This window comes from Nannospalax galili, unplaced genomic scaffold, assembly GCF_000622305.1.
Source record: "Nannospalax galili isolate Female #2095 unplaced genomic scaffold, S.galili_v1.0 scaffold1532, whole genome shotgun sequence".
In the NCBI taxonomy this organism is placed as follows: Eukaryota; Metazoa; Chordata; class Mammalia; order Rodentia; family Spalacidae; genus Nannospalax; species Nannospalax galili.
The window spans coordinates 765368-791510 of NW_008330832.1; the positions used below are offsets into that span (position 1 = coordinate 765368).

The window sequence follows — 26143 nt, forward strand, 5'->3', positions numbered from 1 at the left end:
TTTTCATTTACAATATTACATTCAGTGTGCTTAATTTACTTGTTTGTTTGCTTGTCTATCTATTGTTTGGGTAGAGCTAGTGGTCTGACCCAGGCCTTTTAGGACTGGAGACATGGCTCAGCGGTTAAGAGCACTGGGTGCTCTTCCAAAGGACTTTAGTTCCAGTTCCAATCCCTCACCCACAAGGAGGCTAGCACACATCCAGATCCAGGGAATCAGATTCCCTCTTCTGGCCTCCATATGCATTGCATGCATGTGGTAGACTTACATGCAGGCAAAACATTCATACACATTAAATAAATGTTGAATGCTTTAAGTGCTAGTATCCATGATTCTGGGAATTAAATGTACTCAGCCTAGGACAATATAGAATGCTAAAGTTCTGGAGGTAGAACACCAAGTCTGTCTCATCTTCTGTGCCTGCTAAAAATATTTTACCTATCAGAACCTTGGTGTCCATTGACCTCCCAATTGTTACAGAATTCTTGACAGGTGCTGGCTTTTGTAGTCACTTACCACATTGTATGACTGTATAGACTTTATACTTATAAACTTTGGGAAGTTTAAAATTCCATTTTCATAAACAAAACCATCATAATTTAGTTATGCTTACTCCCTATTTAGCTGTATGTTTCTACCTTCTTTTAAAAAAAAAAAAACATTTTTTGAGTAAAAATTATTAATGGTTGGGAGAATGTTGGGCTGTCAAAAAAAAAAATGTACTCAAAATTCAAGGATTGGGTAATATTTAAATTTTCTATCCCAGGCGTGGTAGTGCATACTTTTGGTCCCAAGACTTGGGAGGCAGAGGCCAAACCTGAAAAATAAAAATGCTATGACCTCACGCTTTACAAAAATTACCAAGAAAGATTAAGATTATTGGATTAATAGACAAAGAAAGTCAGCCCCTGATGTACAAAACTTAGCCAGTGAGAAGCTCTTTTACCATTTCAACTGGTTTTGTTCCTGACTTCACATAGAAAGATTGGTAGGAAGGATTTCCTGAGTCAACAGGTCTCTCCCCTTTTCCCTCAAATAATGAGACTCAGGAATGTGTTGCTGTCCTAATGAAAACCCATGGTTCTGTTTTCCTCCTGGTTCACATATTGGGGTGCAAAGGAAAGAGCGTAATTCTTAACCCTCAATTGTTAAATTCTTTGCAAACTGGAACTTCATAGGAAGTAGAAGGTCAGTAACTAATGACACTGAACTTTCTAGTGTGTCAGCAACTGAGAAATTTGGCTGATCCTCATTCACAGTCTGCATTGCATATTCAAAACAACTGATATGTAAATGTACCTTTTCTTTGTTTTCAGATTTCCAGAGGCTGTTGTGTCAATTGCAAAGTATCTCCCTGGACCAAAAAACCAAAACAACAAAAACTACCCACCCTAATGATTATTTCTGAGGCCATCAAAATTGTAAGATACAGGTACACATTAGTGGCCAGATGGCTAGGTTCTAGGATGTGTCAGCGAAAATCCTTTTCACACTCCTGACTGCTGATTCTGGTTCAGAATTCATTCATGGGTCTTAAGCTGGCAGGAAGAAATATGTTAAGCTTGAATATTCTCAGCTGGGTATGGTGGCACATGCCTTTAATCCCAGCACTCAAGAGGCAGAGGCAGGCAGATCGCTGTGAGTTCAAGGCCAGCCGGGTCTACATAGCAAGTTCCAGGTCAGCTGGGGCTACAGGGAGACCTTGTCTCAAAAAAACAAAAAAAAAAGATTGAATATTCTCTGAAGGACCTGGAAAATACAATGTTTTAGAAATTTCTCATGCTGCCATTACAGTAGTTAGAAGGGCTTGAGACACCTGTTTCACAGATTTATCTCACTATGAGGTTCAGAGGGGAAAGTATCATGTCTGAAGTCAGAGCAGAATCATCAATACACTCAATCACAGATCACTTAAGTATACGCAGGCATTGGCTAGCTACTAGGGATGTGGAAACTAAGAAAACAATCCCTTTTTCAAAAAGCTCAACCTAGAGGAGACGGACACATAAACAAACATAGATGACTGTGTCATTTGGTAAGTACACCAGCATGCTTGCATAGAAAAGAGGGCCCAGGTCATACTGCCCTCTGAGGTGGTGATCTATGTCACTAGTTTCACAGTCACTTTGGATCCAGACTAACCCTGTGTGAGTCTGCCAATGAGAAAGAACATATCATCAGCCCTCTGAGCTTCAACTAGTTTCACCATCAGCAAAACAGGGACACAGCTTCATAAGACTGAGGACAGATAAGGCCGTGTGAGGGAAAGCAACCAGCACCGCCCCTGGAACTTAGGTTTTCAGTGTTTTAATCTTAAATTCAACCTAAACGCGTTTGTTGTCTTTCTTTTGGAGGTGTGTGTGTGTGTGATAATGTGTGCTTGCCCACGTGTCTTTGTGTGGAGGCTTACCGTCAGTGTGGGTTATCTTCTGTTGCTTTCTACATTACGTCAGGGTCTCACTGAACCTGAACTTTGCCCTTTCTGCTAGCTAATAGTCCAGCAAGGCCTCGGGATTCACCTGTCTACCTCTACTGGTAGAGGGTATACAGACAGCACCACCACAAGCTTTTGCCTGGCTGCCAGGCAACAAAGATCCTCTTGTGTGTACAGCAAATACTTTACCCACTGACCCATCTCCCCAGCCCCTTAAGTAGTTTTTCGTCTTTATTAGCCACCATGTTAACCACACTTGTGTCCACATGGCTTTGAGCCAAATCAAAAATAGCTCAAGAGAAAAGAGTTGTTGTGGAAGACTTGGAAATAAGGGCTGTATGTTCCCTAGGCGACTTCCAGGGGGCCAACAGCAAGCATTGTGAGGGCTGCTGTGGAATAAACGGACCAAGTCTGTAGAGAATGTTTTGAAAGACAATACTCAAGTGGACATATTCTCTCCCATTTGGAGAGTGAACTTCCTGATCATTCCTTAAATACTGCGTGATAGAATGCGGGATGAAGTCTCTAGGTTTGGGCTACAGGACCTCTTGATATAGCCCAGGCTGGCCTCAGAACACATTTTCTTGCCTGTGCCTCCTGTGTGCTAAGATTACAGGAGCATGCCACGCCTCCTGACTACGGAACTCCTGAGTTAACTAAATAGTTTGTTTTAACTTTTTAAATCTATTTATGTGCATGAGTGTTTTGCCTGCATTTAAGTGTACCCATGTTGTACAGTGCCCTCAGAGGTCAGAAGAGGCCGTCAGATCCCCTGGTACTGGAGTTCAGACAGTTGTTAGCCTCCATGTGGGTAGTGGGAACCAAACCCAGGTCCTCTGGAAGAGCAGCCTGTGCTCTTAATTGCTGAGCCATCTCTCTAGCACCCTAAATTTTATTTTTAAATGTGATATAAATCAAATGAAAAGCTTTTAAGAAATTCATGTAACTACAAAATAATTTTAAGATTTAGCAATTTAGAGAGGAGTTATTTCACTGTCTGTTATACTTGTGAAAACAGCAATGATGTCTCCAGAGGTTGAGAAGCACCACAACTGTCCAGACTTGGACATTAGGAATCTGGCCTTTGATTGTCAGAGCACACCAGAGTATGAGAATTCCAGGCCTATCCAGGCTTGGACATTGGGAGTCTGGCCTTTGACACTGCCAGAAGCACACAGTCCCTGAGAATAGTTTAGACTCCCTGCTCAGGCCTGGGACTGCAGCCAAAGGAAGTGATTTGGGTTGCCTGTTGAGCTACAGGAAGAAAGTGCGTATGGAAAGTAGAGAGAAAGTACTGCCTCAAAAGCAAATAGCCTCTGGGTAAAGCTATAGTGAGAGCCTGGGAAAGCCCTGCCCCAAGATTGCTGAAACCCAAGAACTGCCCTTCCTCAGCTAGTAGTCTGCTGTGTGTGTGGAGCTGGGAGAACTGGCCCTAGGGAGTGGGGGCCTGGGGCACCTGGCACATCAGTACCATCCACACCTAGGGTTTCAGCAGTCATTCACAAGACACCTGGTCCTTTGTGTAAAAGGCATCCCTGGTTTAAAGTACAGAACACTGTGAAGTATATTAAAATCAAATTTTGCTATATCACCAAAGAAGAAAAATACAACTGATTGAGATACCTGTGAGAGCTACTTAGCGATTTGTTCAGTTTTAGTCCATGGTTGCTTGTCCTGGGCACTTGGACAGACTGCTGTGACTAGAATATGATAAGGCTGTTCTTGTAGCAGATAGGAAGTAGAGTGGAAAGGACTAGGACCAGGTGTAACCTTCAAAGACATGGCTCTCCCCCCCCAATGACCTACATCCCCCAGCTAGGCTCCACCTAAAATTTCTAGACCTTCTAAAAATAGCACCACCATCTGGAGATGGCACATTCAACACATGAGCCTGTGGGGAACTTTGAGCATTTTCATTGTCCAGTAGACACAATCTTGTTTAACTTTTTAATTTTTTTTTAGTTTTATGTGTATGCATGTATTGCCTGCACGTAGGTAAGTGCACTGGTGTGATGCAGTGCCCTTGGAGGTCAGAAGAGGCTCTTAGATCCCTGGGACTGGAGTTACAGACAGTTGTTAGCTGCTGGGATTAGAACCCAGGTCTTCTGCAAGAACAACCAGTGTTCTTAACCTCTAAGCCATCTCTCCAGCCCCCATTTTCAACTTTCTATCCTGAACCATGTCACATCATCCTTAGCATTTTTATCAGGCGAAATGTATCCTTGATACCTTTCCAGTTTGTCAATCTTAAGGCCTTCCTCTTAGTAGATACATGCTCATCTTGTTGCCTGATCTACACAGTCTCTGAGTTCCCATGCTAGCCAACATCTCTAATAGATTGTCTACTTTGAATTTGTAGTAATTTATATGATCAAGTTAACTGAAAAGACTCATTCAGTTCAAGAGGTGAGATTGCATGTTACATCATCAATTTGGGCTCTTGGCTCACAAGCAACAAAAATTGTATTTTTAAAAACCTCGTGTTACAAAGATGAGGAATTCAAAAAATAATTTATGAAAGTTGAAGAACCAAAATTAGAAATGCTGGGAAAAAATGATAGCACATGCCTTTAATCCCAGCACTCTAGGCTGGTGGATCTCTGAGATGGAGGCCAGCCTGGTCTACATAGTATCAGGCCAGCAGAAGCTACAGGGAGACCCTATCTCAAAAACACCAGGACAGGCTACAGTGCTGGGTTGAGAAATGGTGAGAAGCTGGGCATGGTGACACCCACTTTTGGTCCCAGTACCCAGGAGGCAGAGGCAGGTGGATCTCTGAGTTCCAGGACAGCTGGACTACAGGGAGACCCTGTCTCAAAAAACAAAATCAACAACAAAAAATTAGTAGGAAGGCTGGGCGGATGGTACATGCCTTTGATCACAACACTCAGGAAGTAGAGGTAGGTGGGTGTCTGAATTTGAGGCCAGCCTGGATACAAGTTCTAGGGCTACATAGTAAAACCCTATCTCAAAAAAGCCATTAAAATGGTGGGAACTAGAATGACACTGGCAGGTAGGTGTCAAAACATCTGGGGTGCTGGCAAAATTAGTCAAGGAAAAAGGAAAATGGACTGAACGTAGAATGTCATCAATCTGACAGAGCAGTGTCATTCTTCAGGCTTCAATAAAGGAAAGGAAAGTTGATTGTGGCCTACATGCCTGTAATTACAGCATGTGGGAAGTGGAGACCTGAAAGTCGTTTGAGGTCACCCTTGGCTAGAGAGTTAAAGCAAGGCTAGCCTGGCCTTCACAAGACTCTTGAGTTGGCTGTTTCACAAAAACTACATATAATTTGGGGTGGGGGGCCCAAGGTGGAGGTGTTTGAGACAGGGTCTCACTATGTAGGCCAGGCTAGCCTCCAACTCAGACCTGTCTCTACCTCCTGAGTGCTGGGATTAAGGGCATGCACCACCTTGCCCAGCCCTAAGATTTCATAAATTTTGAGGAAATATTTTTAATATGTTTACTATGGGAAAAACCCAATGGTTGTTTGGTTTGGGTTTTAAGGGCCAGCAAGATGGCTCAATGGGTAGAGCATTTGCCATGCAAATCCGACTGTAGTTCAGTCCTTGGAATGCATGCAAAGGTGGAAGGAGAGAACTGACTCTACAAAGTTGTCCTCTGACCTCTCAGGTATGTGTGAACACACTAATAAAATTTAAAACACAGGGCTACAGAGATGGCTCAGTGGTTGGAGCACATACTGACTGCCCTTCACCACAAATTTCACTTAAAAAGCTATGTCTACATTATCAAAAAGATCCTCAATGCCAGGCGTGGGGGTGCACGACTTTAGACCCAGCACTCAGGAGGCAGAGGGAGGTGGATCTGAGTTCAAGGCCAGCCTGGTCTACATAGTGAGTTCCAGGACAGCTGGGGCTACAGGGAGACCCTGTCTCAAAAAGACAAAAGACTCTCGGTAAGATGCATTGTAGATCTCAGGAGTGTTAAAACACTGCATGTCATTTCCATCACTTAGGAGACTGAAAATCACTGTGCCAAATAGAGTTCACTTTCAGTGGCTTAATCCGTTAAGTGCATACTTATTAAGCATTCATATTTTTTAAATATTGTGACTTGCATTCTTACATTAGTTCAGTCTACTAAAGATAAAATATGTCTATATAAATCTTGCATTACCAAGAAGGGTATTTATACCTTAGGAGAGCATATGAAATGTATTTTCATTTAGGAGATTTTATTTCAAGAAATTTTGAATTGAATCCTTTAACTTCCAGCCATGATGTAGCACTAAATCCTCCCACCTGAAGCTTTTAAAACAGCGACAGGTGCTGGGGAGATGAGAGTAGAGAACATTCTTGCTGTGCAAGCACGAGGACTGAGGTTTGGATTCCCAAAACCCATGTAAATGCTACCTGTAAGCCCAGTACAGGGGAGGCATATGGGATCCCCAGAGTAAACTGGCTAGCTAACCTAGCCAAATAGGTGAGCTCTGAGGTCACGTGAGAGACCCTGACAGAATATATAAGGTGGAGATCAAGAAATAATCTGATGTCAACCTCTAGCCTACACATGAACACATACTCCAAAAATATAACTTTCTATTGCTATGATTAAAAAAGAAAAAGCCGAGCATGGTGGCGCATGCCTTTAATCCCAGCACTCGGGAGGCAGAGGCAGGCAGATCTCTGTGAGTTCAAGGCCAGCCTGGTCTACATAGTGAGTTCCAGGACAGCTGGGGCTACAGGGAGACCCTGTCTCAAAAAGACCAAAAGAAAGAAAAAGAAAACAGTGACCAAACCAACTTGGGAGGAGAGGGTTTATTTGGCTTACAGCTCATAGACCATCAAGGGAAGCCAAGGCAGGACCTCAGGACAAGAACCTGGAGGCAGGAACTGAAGCACAGACTATGGAAGTATGTTGCTTACTGGCTCACTCCTTTGACCAATGCTCAGTTGGCTTTCTTATACAACACAGAACTACATACCCATTGGTGGCACCACCCATAGTGGACTGGACCTTTCCACATCACTCAATCAAGAAAATGCCCCACAGACATGGCCACAGGCCAATCCAGTGGAGTAAATTCTTCATTTGAGGTTCCCTCCACCCAGATGTATCAGGTTGACAACTGAAGATTTTATATATATATATATAATACTAAATATATTAGACATTTGAACATCAGTGAAGAATGGAGGTCCTTGACAGATTGGAAAGATACTGAGTCTCTGAAGCTCCCAATTGGAAGTAAGTTTCCAGGTCATGAAGTAAGGGATAGTACCCAAGGCAGAGCCTGCCAAGCCCCTTGGGTTGAGGTTGAGGGATGAGCAGGTGGCTAGAAATCGGAAAGCTGTGTCCTGGGAAGAGCAGTGTTGTTCAGAGAATATGCCAGGGTCTGCAGAGGCTCCCCCAGCATGCAGCTGAAGATGGCAGGTACCTAACTGGGGAAAGCCAGCACTCAGAATGATACTGGAAAGCATGAGCAGTTGAGCCTGAAGCCTTCACACCACCAGTAGTAGTGCTGTTCCCAACAGACTGCAAAATCTCATCTTTCAAAAGTCAAGAGCTGGGCATGGTGGTGCACACCTTTGGTCCCAGCACTCAGGAGACAGAGACAGGCCTAGCTCTGTGAGTTCGAGGCCAGCTGGGGCTACAGGGAAACCCTGTCTAAAATTAGTTAATTAAAAAATTTTAGCGTCGAGTAGCAAGAAAGGTCTTCCATAGGTAAGCTTGCATAACAAAGATCAAGACTATTTGTAGGAATGCAAAAATATAGCACCTAATAAAGGACAACAATGGCATCCAATTAAGTTATTAGCCTTGAGGAGAAGCTAGAAGACACGCCTCAATGAAAAGTATTAATTTCCCATTGCTTTTGTGATGATACCACAAACCCAGTGGATTAAAATAAATTAGGGCCAGGGAGATGACTCGGTGGGTAAACCTCTTGCTGTGCAAGCATGAGGATCAGAGTTGAATCCCCAGCGGCCACATAAATGCTGGATGGGTGTGACAGCCTATCTGTAATTCTAGCCTCCAAAGATGGAGATCTCCAGAGCAAGCTGGCTAGTAAGACTAGCCATATCAGGGAGCTTGATTGAGAAGCCCTGCTGCAACAAGGATCATTCCCAACATCAACCTACACACACACACACGTATAGCTGTTTCCTCCTAATTGAAACATTCCCTCCCGGAGGGAAGGGAAGGTTTCATGAGACTCAGGAAACCAAAAGGTCCCATACCTGGAAAAGGAAATTTGGAAAATTCTTGAAGGCCCCTCCCAACTTTATAAAAGAAACAACTTCTGGGGGAGGATACTGCCCAGCAAGCTGGAGAGAAGAGATTTCTTGGACGGTTGAACTCCCTGCAAGCTCCAGGGATGCAGCTTGTGTGTCATCCCCCATGTTGGAGTGGGTGTTTTAGTCATGCAATGCTTTTTTGAGTCATCCATGGTCCTGTAAGTAACCCCTCACCCATATTCCTGTTAGTAAGTCCAGTAAAAATTCATCGGTTCATTAAGTCGATCTTAGTACAATCATTACTTTGGTATGCTCTGGTTTCCCTTTCTGGAGTGGATAGATGTGTGTTGCATCTCCCTAGGAAAAGTCTCTCACAAAACAGCATGTGTCCACACATGCACACACACACAAATGGAACAAAACAAATTATTTCTCTTAGACAAAATCTCATTTATTCCAGGCTGTCCTTGAACTTGATATGCAGCTTCTGATCCTCCTGCCTCTACCTCCAGAATCCTGGGTTTATGGGCATGTGCTACCATGCCCAGTTTATGCAGTGCTAAGAATTGAACCCCAGGCGTTTTGCTTGATGCCAACTGAACCAAATTTGTAGTCCTACAAATTATTATTTTAGAGATACTGAAGTCAGAAGTCTACCCTGGTCATCAGGGTCTTATTCCCCAGAATATTTTCCTTGTCAGCTTATGGAAGGTATCCCCATTCTTAAGATTGTGGCCATACCACTCTGATCTGTTTTTCACTATAGCGTATCTGGTCTTGTTCTCTCTCTTGCCTTGTTGCAGAGCACTCACAGATGTCCCCGCATCAAGAGCACGCAATCACATATATAAACTCTGTTTTATTGGTGCTGGAGAGGTGGGACTGACTGCTTTTGTAGAGAACCTGGGTTCAGTCCCCATATTAGCACCCACATGGCAGCTAATAATTGAAATTTCAGTTCCAGGAGATCTGACACCCTCTTTTGGCCTCCACAGGCATTGCACATACATGGTGCACTCACATACATGCAGGCAAAACACTCACACATACAATAAAAATAACTTTTTTTAAAAAAATCTCTTTTGTCATATGAGATAGTGAAATGGCCAAACTGACTCCATTTTATTCTAGCTAACTTTTGCTCACCCTGTGTTTCTGTCCAGCTGCTCCCTGCCAGACAGTCCCATGAAGGCTGTACCTGCACTTTCAGGGAGTGCATTGTTACCATAATACTGGGAAACTTACAACCAGCCAGGTAGAACTGCTTTCCCAGCTACACCTGAAGCTCCAGGAATCCCATTGTTTCTGCAATTCTGAGAAACTTGCTTTTCCAAGCCAAACTTAGAAACTTTTTGTTAACTGAAAACTTCTTTGTTAACTGACCTACCCCTGGTATGGTGTAACTATGGTTATTGACTTTGCCCCTCGCCTGATGTAATATGGTTTTAGGCTTTATAAAGTCTACCCTGCCTCTCCTCAAGAGTTCTGTTGGATGTGAGTCCACTCTCAAACACTAGCTAATTAAAGGACTTTTTATTTTTTGGTCTTTTTGAGACAGGGTCTCCCTGTAGCCCCAGCTGTCCTGGAACTCACTATGTAGACCAGGCTGGCCTCAAACTCACAAAGATCTGCCTGCCTCTGCCTCCCAAGTGCTGGGATTAAAAGTGTGCACCACCATGCCCGTCTCAGGTTAAAGGGATTTAAATGTGAGTAGTAATATTCTGTTTCCTACAAGAAGAGACAATAGCCTTAGACAAGAACAGAGACTGGGTTTATATGACTATATTCCATATATTCAGAAAGTTAGAGTGAGCATATTAAGTAGGAATTTGGAAAACATTTATTTTAACAATCAGCATACAAAGTAATAGGCTTCCTTGTGGTTTTTTTCTCATAGTCTTTTCCATTGTCTCCCACTGTCCTTTTACACACCCCTCTTGTCCCCTAATTTCAGCCTAGAACTCCCATTCTGATTTTACATTGCATGTATTCTATGACCTTTTTTCTCACTCCTCTTTGCTCCCAGTCACGGCCCCCTGTCTAGTTTCTTCACACACACACACACACACACACACACACACACACACACACAAATACATCTATGTATATATTATTAAATTTAAAATCTAGAACCCACAGGTGGAAGAAAAATGTATTTGTGACAGATATTTTTTATTTGGGGGGGTTGGTCTTTTTTGAGACAGGGTCTCCCTGTAGCTCCAGCTGGCCTGGAACTTGCTATATAGACTAGGCTGGCCTCAAACTCATAGAGATCTGTCTACCTCTGCCTTCCAAGTGCTGGGATTAAAGGCATGCTCCACCATGCCCAGCAAGAGACTTTTTTTTTTTTTTTTGGTCTTTTTTGGAGACAGGGTCTCCCTGTAGCCCCAGCTGTCCTGGAACTCACTATGTAGACCAGGCTGGCCTCAAACTCACAGAGATCCACTTGCCTCTGCCTCCCGAGTGCCAGGATTAAAGGCATGTGCCACCACACCAGGCAAGAGAGACATTTTTAAATATATAAAGTTAACAGCTGAGATGAGATCTGCAGTGTATAAAATGAAAAATACACTAAGTATTAACGATCAGGCACTGCAAAACATCCATCGTCATAGAAACCACCTGAAGTAGAACAGCAAAAAGTGTGAAAAAGGAATAGCGGCGTCAGTGTGTGAAACAGTATTAAGTTGATAAACATAAATGCAACTGTATTCCTGGGGTGGATTGAAAACTGCTTAAAGACTCTTCAAATTTGATAAAAATTAAAAATCCACAGATCCAGCCAGGCATGGTGGCGCACGCCTTGAATCCCAGGACTCGGGAGGCAGAGGCAGGCAGACCTCTGTAAGTTCAAGGCCAGCCTGGTCTACATAGTGAGTTCCAGGACAGCTGGGGCTACAGAGAGACCCTGTATCAAAAAGACCAAAAAAAAAAAAAAAAATCCATAGATCCAGTAATCTAAAGGAACCCCAGACAGAAGAGAGTCAGGTAGAGCAGTACTTGACTGTAACCCCAGGAGTTGGGAAGCTGAGACAGGAAAATTGATAGTTCAAAGCTAGCCTGTACTATATAATGAGTTCCAGGCCAGCCTGGGGCTATGTAGCAAGACCTCATCTCAAAAAAACAAATAACAGTTGGGCATAGTGATACATGCCTTTAATCTTAGCACTTGGGAGGCAGAGGCAGGCAAATCTGTGAAAATGAGACCAATCTGGTGTATAAATCGAGTTCCAGGCCATCCAGGGGCTACAGGGAGACTTTATCTAAAAAAAAAAACCAACCAATAATAATAATAACAATAATATGTAAGAAAATAAGAAAATCACACCAAAACACACCATAATCAAATTGCTTTAAAAATCAGTGAAAGAGAAAATCAGAGCTGGGACTGTATCTTTGTAGTTGAGTGCTTGCATAGTGTGCATAAGTCCCTGGGTTCAAACCCTAGCATTCTAAAATGATAATAATACATTTTAAAATTCCACCTGTATATATATTTACAGCTCAAAATGGTGGCTCAAGCCTGTAATCCCAAGGACTCAAGAGATTAAGGCAGGTCAGGATGAGCTGCATAGGAAGACTTTGTCCCAAAAACTGAAGATCATGGGGTTGGAAAGATGGCTCAGCAGTTAAGAGCACTGTCTGCTCTTGCAGAGGACCCAGGTTTGATTCCCAGCACCCACACGGCAGCTAACACTCAACTATAACTCCAGTTCCAGGGAATCAGATGCCCTCTTCTGACCTCCTCGGGCCATGCATGACACAGGTACATTTACACACATGCAGGCAATACACTCACTCATACACATAAGATAAAAATCATAAAACATTTATTTAAAAAAATAAAGATCATGCCGGGTGTGGTGGCGCACGCCTGTAGTCCCAGCACTTGGGAGGCAGAGGCAGGCGGATCTCTGTGAGTTCAAGGCCAGCCTGGTCTACATAGTGAGTTCCAGGCCAGCTGGGGCTGCAAGGAGACCCTGTCTCAAAAAGACCAAATAATAATAATAATAATAATAATAATAATAATAATAATAATCATAACAGGTGGTACCCTTGCCCCTTTACCCACATTGCACAGAGTAACAAAACAGGAATGACAGCCCATTTGGATCAAAAACAACACTAGGAGAAAATGTAGCAACCTCCTGAAAACTAAGAATTACTTATCAGCAAAATCATCTTTCAAGGGCCAGTAAGATGAATCAGCAGGTAAAAATGCTTGTGCAAGCTTGACAACCTGGGTCAATACCGGTATCTCAGCATTCAGGAGATGGGGTAGGAGAATCATGAGTTCAAGGCCAGCCTGAACACTGTCTCAAAAAACAAATACCTTTAAGAGATTATTGCTTACGAGCTATTTAGCAAAAGTTTAATCCAAAATAATAACCTGTATATTAGTCATCTTAGGCTGCTGTAACAACCATAGACTAGGTAGCTTAACTAATAAAGACTTATTTTCTCATGGTTGTAAAGGCTAAATGAAATTTCAGGGAGCCTGCATGGTCAGGTTCCAGTGAGGACTGTCTCCCTGGCTTGCAGATGACCACTCTCACCCTGGTCTTACACAAACAAGAAGAGAAGAGAACATACTCTCCAATGTCTCCTTTTATAGACACTAATCCTATCATGCCAGGGCCCCACCCCTGTGTGATTGTTTAACCTTAATTACCTCCTTACAGGCTCTAATCCAAATACAGTCACACTTGGATCAGGGCACAATTCAGTCCATAGCACATAGGTTGTGAAGTTTGTAACATATAGAACTTTTTACATATACATGTAAAGTATATATATATGACAAAAATACAACAAATGTTCCAGGAGGAGGAATGAAAATACATTGTCAGAGATTCTACTATGTGTGGAGTCTGCAATGTCACTTGAAAGTAGATTACGATTATTGAAGATGTATACTGTAACCCTTATGCATATGCTAAAATAAGCAGTGAAGAATAAGAGCTACCAAAACAACAAAAGAGATGGAAACATAACAAAAAATACTACATTGATCAAAACAAAGGCTGAGAAGGGAGGGGGAAATCCAGGATACATGCAACAAACCAAAGAAATACCCGGATGGCAGATGTAAGTGAAGCCATGCTCATGATCACATTCAGTAGAACACTCTTGGAACACTTGCTTCCAGAAAGATGGAGTATGGGGAGTTTTTCTTCTTCTTCCTAAGTAGAAGTAAAAATATCATCTATAAAGCAAACATAAGAAACAGTTGAAAGAAACTAGGTGTGGTGGTGCATGCCTTTAATCCCAGCACTAAGGAGTTAGGGACCTTCTGATCTCTGTAAGTTCAAGGCTATCCAGGGTTTCACAGTGAGACCCTGTCTCAAAAACAAACAAGCTAGGAGCTGGAGCGATGGCTCAGCGGGTTAAGAGCACAGGTTGTTCTTGCAGAAGACCAGAGTTTGAATCCCAGCACCCACATGGCAGCTAACAACCATCCATAGCTCCAGTTCCAGGGGATCTGACATCCTCTTCTGACCTCCGAGGGCACTGCACAACACGGGTGCATTTACATGCAGGCAAAATACTCATACATGTAAAATTAAAATGTTAAATAAAACATTTTTAAATAACCTTAAATTCTGTGTCATTGAAGTCCAAAAAGAAGAAGGAAAAAGAGGGGCTGTAAAGCACATGAAGAAGCAATGACTGAAAACGTCCCACATTTGACAACAGACAGAAGCCCACAGATGAAAGAAAACAAAGGAGAAAAACTCTCAGGACACTATGTCAAAACACAGCGTAGTCAAATGCCTGAGGACAAAGAAAAAGATGTTGAAAGCAGCAGGAAAGAAATGGAAGTGGCTGGGGTGTGGTGGCACATGCCTTTAATCCCAGCACTAGGGAGGCAGAGGCTGGCAGATCTCTGTGAGTTCAAGGCCAGCCTGGTCTACATAGTGAGTTCCAGGACAGCTGGGGCTACAGGTAGACCCTGTCTCAAAAAGACCAAAAAAAATTAAAAGAAAGAAATGGAGGTGTTAACCACAAAACCAACAGAATATGGTTGGTTTCCCCTCAGAGGTCACAGAGGCAGGAGACAGCAAAGTTTATTTCTAATTCTCTTTCACATTTATTCACTGACTGTGTATACATTGCCTTATATGCCCTCCATTAGTTCCTCTTTACATTTTGGTCCCTTTAGTCTCCTTGCCTCCCTTATTTGGTTACATTCTGATTGGGTATTCTGTGATACCGGTTGCAACGGGGTTACTCACGGGCATGTAGACACTGATTATACAATATTGCCTTTCCTTTGCTTTGGGAGGGACCTTACCGCAGGCAGGCTGGCCAGCAAGCCCCAGAGATTTTCCTTCTTCACCTCCAACAACAGGGATTATAGATGTGTACTACCGCACTTGGCTTTTCACATGGGATCCAAACTCAGGTTCTCATGATTGTGCAGCAATCACCTTACCAACTTTGCCATCTCCCCAGACCTCTCTACACTTTTTTAAGTTAAAAAAAAATTTTTTTTTTGAGACAGGATCTGAATGTGGAGCCCTGACTCGCCTGGAACTCACTATGTAGACCAAGCTGGATTTAAACTCACAAAGATCCACCAGCCTTTGCCTCCAAGTTCTAGAATTATAGCCGTAGACCACCATGCCTAGCCCTAAAATATTTTTCTAAATTTTTTTTTAATTATGTGTATGTGCCCCTGTATTCGAAAGTGATTGTGGGCTGCCTGTGCCCTGGTCATTGATACTGCAGGGAGAGGATGCGGAAAGCCCTACCCCATGTTTGGAGGGTCCAATCCTGTCCTTGCCAAACCCTGGTGCTTTCGAACACACCTTCCTTCCCACCAGCCTCATTGGTTCCTGGCTCCTGGCACCAGGCTCACTGAGAGTCCTCTGCCCAGCACTGGTCCTTAGAGGCTGTGCTGGATAGCTTTAGTGACACACCTGGGTTGAGGGAGCCTCAACTGGGGAATTGCCTCCATTGGACTGGCCTGTGGCCATATCTGTGGGGCATTTTCTTGATTGTTGAGTGATGTGGGAGGGCCCAGCCCACTGTGGGTGGTGCCACCCCTGAGCAGGTGGGTCTGTGTTGGATAAGAATGCGAGCTGAGCAGGGGCCAGGGAAGCAAGCCAGTAAGCAGCGTTCCTCCATGGCCTGTACTCCAGCTCCTGCCTCCAGGTTCCTGCCCTGAGTTCCTACCTTGGGCTCCCTGATGAACTGCGACCTGGGAGATGTAAGACAAATAAACCCTTTCCTCCCCTCACCCCCCCCCAAAAAATTATGTGTATGTAGGGGAGGTGGCATGTGCAGGCAGTCGTGGACAATTTGACATCTTTGTTTCCTATTTGTGTCCTTATTGCTTTAGCTAAGACATTGGTACTATATTATGTAAGGGTAGAGAGAGTGAGCACCGTTATTTCGTTTCTGATTTTGGAAGAGATGTTTTCAGTTTTTCCCTATTTAGTATAATGCCAGCTATAGGTTTTGTGTGTATAGCCTTGTTTTTGTTTTTGTTTCTTTGTTTGGCAGGGTCTCCCATAGCCCCAGCACACCTGGAACTCCATTTGTAGGCCAAGCTAGCCTTGATCTCACAGAAATCTGACTGCCTTTGCCTCCTAAGTGCTCCAATTAAAGGTGTGCACCACCACATGTGTATAGCCTTTGTCATGTTGAAGTATATTCCTTCTATTCCTAGTTTCTTTGGGATTTTTATCATGAAAAACTTTGTCCAAGGCCTTTTCTACATTTATTGAGATAAATCATGTCATTTCTGTCCTTCCAAATTCTATGTGCTAGATTATGTCATTGATTTATGCATGTTGAACTATGTGCTGGATAGCTTTGGTTGTCAACTTGACATACCTGGGTAGAGGGAGCCTCAACTGGGGAATTACTTCTATTGAACTGGCCTGTGGCCATGTCTGTGGGGTATTTTCTTGATGAGTGATGTGGGAGGTCCCAGCCCACTGTGGGTGATGCCACCCCTGGGCAGGTGGTTCTGTGTTGTATAAGAAAGCAAGTTTAACATGGACCAGGGGAGCAAGCCAGTAAGCAGAATTCCTCCATGGCCTGTGCTTCAGCTCCTGCCTCCAGGTTCCTGCCGAATTCCTACCCTGGGCTCCCTCAGTGAAGAACTGTGACCAGGGAGATGTGAGCCAAATAAACCCTTTCCTCCCCAAGTTGGTATTGGTCAGAGTGTTTTGTTACAGCAGTGGAGAACAAACTATCTGTGCATGCTTGCAATAAAACCAACTTGATCACAGTCTTTTTATGGTGTTATTGAATTTGGTTTGCAAGTATTTTTAATTTTTTTTAATGTGTATGAGTGTATTGCATAGATGTTTGTAAATGCACCCATGTCGTGCAATGCCTGTGGAGGTCATAAGAGGGCATTGGATCACCTGGAACTCAACTTATGGATGGTTGTTAACTGCCATGTGGGTGCTAGAAACCAAACCCAGGTCCTCTGCAAGAGCAGCTAGTGCTCTTAACTACTGAGCCATCTCTCCAGCCTTGTCTCCACTTTATATATTTTTAATTTAATTTAATTGATTAATTAATTTATTTTGGTCTTTTTGAAACAGGGTTTCCTTGAAGCCCCAGGTGGCCTGGAACTCACTATGTAGACCAGGCTGGCCTTGAACTCACAGAAATCTGCCTGCCTCTACCTCCCAAGTGCTGGGACTACAGCACTTGCGCCACCATACCCGGCTTAATTTGTTTATTTTTATTTTATGTGTATGAGTGTTTTGCTTGCATGTATTTAAGTACACCCATATCATGCAATGCCAGAGGAGGTCAGAAGAGGGCATCAGATCCCCTGGAAATGGAGTTACGGACAATTGTTGCCACCACCTTTTGGATACTGGGAACCAAACCCAGGTCATCTGGAAGAGCAACCAGTGCTCTTAACTGATGAGCCATCTCTCCAGTCCCTCTAATTTATTTTTGAGCCAAGGTCTTTCACTCAATCTGTAAATTATCTGTTGCTAGGCTGGGTGGTCAATGACCTCCACGGATTCATCTGTCTCTGCCTCTGTGTTGAGGTTACATTGTGTCCAGCTTTTATGTGGGTGCTGGGGATCTGAACTCAGGTCCTTATGCTTACTGAGCAGGCATTTAACTGATTGAGCCATTTCCCTAGCTTCCACAAAATGTGTTCTGAAGACAATTCAGTCAAACTAGGAAGGAATAACATAAAGATAAAGGGAAATATCCATGCACTTGAAAACTAAACACATTCTAAATAATTCATATAGCAAAGGTAAATATCTCAAGATAAATTTAAAAGGATATTGAGCATGTTGAAAATGAGCATATATCAAAATGTATGGAAACCAGCTAGGGCAATGTTGAAAGGGAAATTGTAAAGCTAAACTCTTTTTTTTCTTTTTTTTTTTTTTTGGTTTTTTTGAGACAGGGTCTCCCTGTAGCCCCAGCTGTCCTGGAACCCACTACGTAGACCAGGCTGGCCTTGAACTCACAGAGATCTGCCTGCCTCTGCCTCCCGAGTGCTGGGATTAAAGGCGTGCGCCACCACGCCCAGCAGCTAAACTCTTGTATTAGTTACCTTTCTGTTGCTGTGACAAAACACTATGACCAAGGCAACTAATAGAAGGAAGAGTTTAACTTGCAGATCTGGAGGAGTAAGAGTCCATTATGGTGGAGAGGCATGGTAGCAAGCAGCTGCCATGGTAACAGAAGCAGGAAGCTAAGAGCTTATATCTCCAACCTCAAACAAGAAAGAGAGAGAGAGAGAGAGAGAGAGAGAGAGAGAGAGAGAGAGAGAGAACTGAAAGTGGGACCAAGCTATGAACTCTCAAAGCTTGTCCCCAGTGTAATACTTCCTCCCACAAGGTAATACCTCCTAAACCCCTAAAAACAATGCCACCACTGGTGACCAAGTGTTCAAATACACGAGCCTATGCAGTTTATTACTCATTCAAATCACCACATTCACCTCTTGGCCCCCATAGTCTCACGGCTATATCATAATGCAAAATGCATTTACTTCAACTTAAAAAGTCCCCATAGTCTTTAACAGTCTCAACGCGGTTCAAAAATCCAATGTCCAAAGTCTCTTCTGAGACTCAGGAAATCTGTTAATTGTAACCCTCTGTAAAATAAATTTTAAAAAGCAAATTACATACTCCTAACATACAATGACATAAAATATACATCCCCATTCCAAAAGAGGAATGAGAACTTAATAAGGGCATATTGGACCAAAGGAAGATCCAAAATAAGCAGGGAAAACACTAAATCCTATAGCTCCGTGTCTGATGTTTAGGATTTTAGTTCTAAGGGACTTTAATGGCTCCTTCCCTCCAGCTTTGCTGCCTGCCACACACATCTCTCTCTTGGGCTGGTGTCACTCCCTGTATACAGGTCTCCTTGGCAGATGTCTCACAGCTCTGGTATCCCCAACATCTTGGGGTGTCCACAGCAACCCAGGCTTCACTTTTACAGCCTCATGCAATGGCACCTCATGGCCTCCTTGCCCTTCAGGGCCTTCTCATAGCGACCTGAGCAATGGTACACGTTGCCTGTCCTCAATAGCTCTCTGAAACCATGGAGGAAGACTCCAGGACCCTTCAGTTTTGCATCTTTCATGTCTTTAAAGCTAATGCTCATGAACAACCTTGCCAAGTTTGACTGTCAGCTTAGGATGGGCACCCTTGAATTATATTTGCAGCAGCTTTTGTATGCTATTGTTTTCTAGGAGGAGAAAACTCCTTAGACCTCTTCCTTTCTCAGGTTTGAAGCTTAGCTGGGTTGGATGACACCTTGAGGATGCCCTCTCATAGTTTGGCCTAATGTAGAGCAGTAGGCCTCTCCTTAATTACAGCCTCTTTAAGCACATGCTTTGGCTATGACATTTAGCATCCTAGTGCCTTTTTTTCTCTACAAACTACATTTTTTATTTCTTTCTGCCCTACTTGCTCTTTCTTATTATAGACCTGCATAAGTGTCACCATTAATAACCATGTCACAGATTCAATACTATGCTGTCTTGAAATCTTCTCCACCAAAGAAATTCATTCATTCCTTTTTAATTTAGCTTCAGGTAAGTACTTAGGACAGGAAAAGAAGGTAGCCAGAGTCTTTGCCAAAACATCACATGAATGGCCTCTAACCCAGTTGCTATTTAAGTCTTTGTTTCCCTTTCTCTCTGAAACATCTTGAGCTGGGCTGCTATTAGAATGGTCCATTAAGCTTTGCTTACAGCATTAAATTGCTTTTCTATCCCAAAGTTCCAAAGTCTTCCACATTCATCCAAAAAACAATGTGATCAGGTTCTTCATAGCAAAACTCTACTCCTAGTACCAAGTTCTGTATTAATTACTTTTCTGATGCTGTGATAAAACACTATGACCAAGGAAGCTTGGTCATAAATAAATATACAAAGAAGAATTTATTTTGTCTTATTCCAGAGGGTTAAGAGTCCATCATGGTGGAGTGGCATGGCAGCAAGTGACAGACATGGCATCAGGAACCTGGGAGCTTACATCTCCAACCACAAACAGAAAGGAGAGAGAGAGAGAGAGAGAGAGAGAGAGAGAGAGAGAGAGAGAGAAATTGGAAGTGGGGCCAGGCTATGAACTCTCAAAACTTGTCCCCAGTGCCATACTTCCTCCAGCAAGGCCATATCTCCTAAACCCCTGCAAACAATGCCACCACTGGGGACCAAGTATTTAAATATATGAGCCTGTGGAAGCATTTATCATTCAAAGTACCACAGCTCTTATACCAGGAAAGAGGAAATCAAAGGTCCCACCTCAAGAAATTTGAAAAATATGATCTAAATAATTCCAGGCAAGTAAAAAGATGGAAATAATAAGGAAGCACAAAAAACAATAGAATAGGAAATGGGAAAAAAGTAAGGAAATTTTGTGAAACAAAAAGTTCTTTTAAAAGATAAAAAAGGAACAAACTTTTAATAATAATGACAAGATGACACAAGATCAGAAACAAGGCGGGATATCACTACAGACCCTACAGACACCAAAGGCTGAAAGAGAATAGTACAAAACCTCTACACAGACAAATTGGACAACTTAGATGAAATGGACAGCTTTCTTGAAAAATACAAACACATCTCCCTTGATGTGAAACACATAACTTGAATAGGTCAACAACTACAGAGGACAGCTTTAAAAACTCACCCAAAAATTAATCTGTAGACCCAGATGATTTAATGAGAGAATCCTATCAAATTTTAGAAAATTAATCATGCCAATGTCACATAATTTTTTTCAGAGCATAAAAGCGGAGCAAATATTTCCTATTGTGAACTGAGATGCCTATGTTGAAATCTATGAAATCACCTGATGTGGTGATATTTGGAGGTAGGCCTGTGGGAGATACTTGGGTCATGTCCTGAAGACTTTATGAATGAGATTACTGTCCCTCGGAGAAAGTCTGCATGGTTAATCTGAACTGTGATTTTGATGAGATCCAAAATCACCTGTGAGATGGGCCTCTGGGCACACCCCTGGAGGATTACTGTGCATGGCACCATTTCCTGGGATGGAATTCTGGACTGTATAAGAGTGGAGAAAGTGAGCTGAGCACAAGCATTCATCACGCTCTGCTTCTTGACTGTGGAGGAAGTATGGCCAGCCCCTCAAGCTCCTGCTGTTGTGATTTCCCTGCCATGATGGACTGTAACTTGGAACTATGAGGCAGAATAAAGCCTTTCTCCCTTAAGTTGCTTTGTCAGGCATTTTATCACAGCAACAGGAAAAGAACCAAGAAAGACAAGGTCCCAGAGCTCCCCTTGCTATCTTGCATGTGAGGATGCAGTGAGAAATTGGCAATCCTGGTCAAAGATGGCTCTTATGAGTGTTCAGTCTGGCTGGCCCAGCCACAACTCTGAGAAATAAAAGGAAGTAAGACACTCTACAACTAATTTGATTACCCAGTATCACCATGGTACCCCAAATAAGACAGATAGAAAAATAAGAAACTATAGACCAATATTCTTCATGAAAAAAATATGAAAATAAAGCTGGGCAAGGTGGTGCATACCTTTAATCTCAACACTGGGGAGGCAAAGGCAGGTAGGTGTACCTCTGTGAGATTGAAGCCAGCCGGTTCTATATAGCAAGTTCCAGGCCACATGAGGCTAAAAGGACCCTGTCTCAAAATGACCAAAAAAAAAAAAAGAAAAAGAAAACATTTTTAAAAAAATATTAAAATTAAAATATATCACATACATTCATATTTTAAATATTAAAATGGCATAGTACTACACCTCTGTTATAATGGCTAAAATTGACTGCTCATTGTCTTACCAACTTTTCCAAATATTACCAAGTAGAAATGAGCTATATAGGAAAAAAAGTATACACTATAACCAAGCAAGGTTTCTTCTAGGAAAACAGGCCTAGTTCAATATTGGGAGACAAAAATAGGCTAAAAGAGAAAAATCTTATTAATTAGTGCAAAAAAACTCTGACAAAATTAAGTACTATTCATGAGAAAAAAAGTCTCAAAAGAAAAGAAATAGGGAGGAAATTGCCATGTGGGCACTGAGACCCAAACCCATGTTCTCTGCAGGAGTAACCCAAACTCTTAACTGCTGAGCCATCGCTCCAGTTCCAAACAGAAATATTTTAGTTAGCTTTCTGTTGCTGTGATAAACCACTCTGACCAAAAGCAATTTAGGAAGGAAAGGGTTTATTTGGCTTATACTTCCTTATCACAGTAAGCCAAGGCAAGAAGTCAAGGCAGAAACCTGGGAGCAGGAGCTGAATGAAGCAGACCATGGAGGAATACCGCTTACTGGCTTGCTCCTCTGACCTGTGCTTACTCTGCTTCCTTTTTTTTGGGTTTTTTTTTGGGGGGGGGCGTCTTTTTGAGACAGGGTCTCCCTGTAGCTCTAGCTGTCCTGGAAATCACTATGTAGACCAGGCTGGCCTTGAACTCACAGAGATCCGCCTGCCTCTGCCTCCCAAGTGCTGGGATTAAAGGTGTGCACTACCTTCCTTTTTAAAAAAATATTTATCGGAGCTGGAGAGGTGCCTCAGCAGTTAAGAACACTGGTTGTTCTTTTAGAAGACCCTGGTTTGAATCCCAGCACCCACATGGCAGCTAACAACTGTCCTTAACTCTAGTCCCAGGGGTTCCAACAGCCTCTTCTGACCTCCACGGGCATTGCACGGCATGGGTGCACTTACCTACATGCAGGCAATACACACATACACATAAAATAAAATTAATTAACTAAGTTTAAAACATTTTTTAATTTATTTTTATTTTATGTGTATGTGTGCATTGCCTACATGTATGTAAGTCACCCATATCATGCAGGATAGAAGAGGGTGTCAGATCCCCTGGAACTGGAGTTACAGATGGTTGTGAGCTACCATGTCAGTGCTGGGATTCGAACCCAGGTCTTCTGCAAGAACAGCCAGTGCTTTTAACTGCTGAACCATCTCTCCAGTCCCAAGTCTGCTTTCTTATACAACCCAGGACCATCTGCCTAGAGATGGTACCACCCACAGTGAGCTGAGCCCTCCCACATCACTCAACAATCCAAAAAATGCCACACAGACATGCCTACAGACCAATCCTTTGAGGAAATGTCTCAGTTGAGGGTCCCTATTCCTGAGCGTGTCAAGTCGACAACTGAAGCCATCCAGCACATCAGGTAAAGGAAGCAGAAAAGCAACTTCACAAAACTCTCCACTGACCAAGCTGAACTGAACTAAACCCTTTCCCTGCTGGTTAGCTTTCATAGTGCTGGAAGGTGCTATGTAAGCCTGGGGGAAGAGACATCATCAGTGGTCTTACTTAGCAGTGAGCCCTGAACATTACAGTACTGGCCTGCCAGGCAAGATGTGCCCACCAGTGCCATATGACAAGAAGGGTGGGAGTAACCAGTCACTTTCTGATTGGATTTGAGGCCTGCTGCACAGGAGAGAACTCATGCGTGGTTTTGTAATCTTATACCAAAGCCTATAGCTAGGGAGGTCATAGGCCCTACAGGGAACCTACTGTTGCTGCTTTGCTAAGTGGACATGTCAAATTGTCTTCTAAATATTTATATTTACACCCATAAATCAGTGCTGCTCTCAACCTCGGCCAGACATACTTTTCTCTGCAGTGGGCAGCATTTAATGCAGAGACTCATAACTGGTCAAAGCACTGAGAATAAGTGACTGTTGAGTGCTTAGTCCCAAATGGGACATCCATATCACCCCCTTCACCCAAGGTTCATGGAAATTGAGGAAGAAGAGGTGGGAAGGATATGAGCCAAAGGATGAAGAGAAGTACTGTGAAATGTTGTCTTCTGGATGCAATATGACCATTCCACTCATTAACTCCCTGCATAACTCATTGCATAAGACCTGCTTGGAATCAAGTCAACAAGATCGTGGAACTGGAGAGGAGAGCTAAGCAGTTAAAAGTATTTGGTTACTCTTACAGAGGATCCATGTTCAGTTCCTAGCACCCATGTCAGATGGCTCACAACCACCTGTAACTCTAGTTCCAGGGGATCTGATGCCCTCTTTGGGCCTCCACAGGCACCTGTATTCATGTGTACATACCCCCTTATCAGACACGCATACACATAATTAAAAATTATAAATTTAAATCTTTAAAAAAAAAGATCAGTCAGCATTCCAGCAGGCATCATTAATTGGATTCAGTAAGTTACAAAAAAAAAAAAAAAAGGAAGGGGACATGAAGATGGGAGGGGGACATATTGGAGGGCATTAGGGAGAGGAGTAAAGGAGGAGTTGGGGCTGAATATAAATCAAGATGCATTGTATATGACTATGAAATTGTCAACATATAAATAATAGATATTCTTTATTAAAAAGTTGTCAGGGGCTGGAAAGGTGGCTCACCAGTTATAAGCCGTACTACTCTTCCAGAGTATCCACCTCAGGTGGCTCACAACTGCCTGTAATTCTAGGTTCAGGTGATCTGACACCCTATTCTAGTCTCTGAGGGCACCCGCATGCAAATGTATACACGGACACACAAATAAAAAATAAAAAATAAAGGGGTCAGCAAGATTGTTCAGTGGGTAAAAATGCTTGTTATTTTAAGCCTGCTCATGACCTGAGTTTGATCTGCTAGACCCACATGGTGGAAGGAGAGAACTGATTTGCAAACTGTCCTCTGACCACCACACATGCTCTGTGGCACCCATGGTGCACACACACACATACACACACACACACAAAATGTAAAAAAATAAATACAATAAAAATATTGTCCTGACTTCCACATGTGCATTATGGCACATGCAGTCACCCACACACAAACATCATACATACAAATGCACATACAAATAATAATTTTTTAAATTAAAAGAACAAAATCATGTTGCATTTAAAGGTGGTAAAATTATACTGCTCATCAGTAATATGGCACAAGAGATTATTTGTATGTTTTTTGGACAAATGGGAGTTGTTGAGGTTCTGCTCAGCTCTTTTGACATAGACCACAGAAGGGAAGAACTTGTTAACCTGTTGCTAAGCAACAATGCTTCCTTGACCAGGAGTTCTGCACACTAAAGGGAGAGCAGGGTGTGAATTGTGCAAATCAACAAAGGAAAGAGCAAGTGCAGTGCACACGTGAATAGAGAGACAGGAAGCTGCCTCTGAAAGCATAGGATTCAAGAGCATCTGAGAACTAAGCCCTGGGCCCTGTTCTCAAGTCCTTCCAGCCCATAATCTGCACTGAGGAGCCTGAACATTAACCCCACCATTGCTCAAATCAAAGTGAAAAACAACAAAGTGAATTTTATTAACATGCTTTGTTATAATACTTTGCTGAAACTGCCATCTTCAGGGGTAGGTGAGATGGCTCAGTGAGTAAAGGCGCTTGCCACCAAGCCTGATGATTTGCGTTTGATTCCCCAGGACGCATTCCTACAAATTGTCCTCTGAACTCCTCACAAACTATGGTATATGTGGTGCATGTACACACACACACACACACACACATACACACACACACACATACACACACACAATGATAAATAAATAAATGTAATAAAATACTGCTATCTTCATAGTAGTAAAAGAAAAAAATCACTAAAATTTTACTGAGGTCATTAAATTCTGAATCTGAAACACCAAGAAAACAACTAAATGAATTGGGAAGGTTAGCATTGTCAAGATTTCAGAATTAGGGGCTGGAAAGATGGCTCAACAGTTAAGAGCACTGGCTACTCTTGCAGAGGACCTGGGTTTGATTCCCAGCATCCACATGGCAGCCAACAGCCATCTATAACATCAGTTCCAGGTGATCAGACTCCCTCTTTCTGACTTTGTAGGCACTGCATGACAAGGGTGCACTTACATACAGGCAGTCAGTACACTCATACACATAAAATAAAAATAATAAAATATTTTTTAAAGATTTGAAAATTGCTTGGCATGGTGGCACATGCCTTTAATCCCAGCACATGGGAGGCAGCGGCAGGCGGATCTTGGTGAGTTCAGTTAGAGGCCAGGCCTGGTCTACATAGTGAGTTCCAGGCCAGCTGGGGCTACAGGGAGAC

The 26143-nt window shown here is 42.8% G+C and overlaps 1 non-coding gene across 1 annotated transcript; it reads left to right on the forward strand.

Moving 5' to 3' along the window:
- Positions 1 to 15314: 15314 nt before the first annotated feature.
- On the forward strand, positions 15315 to 15446 carry LOC115067681. The gene has a single exon (XR_003847054.1). It is a non-coding gene; the product is annotated as a small nucleolar RNA SNORA71 (small nucleolar RNA).
- The last annotated feature ends 10697 nt before the right edge of the window (positions 15447 to 26143 follow it).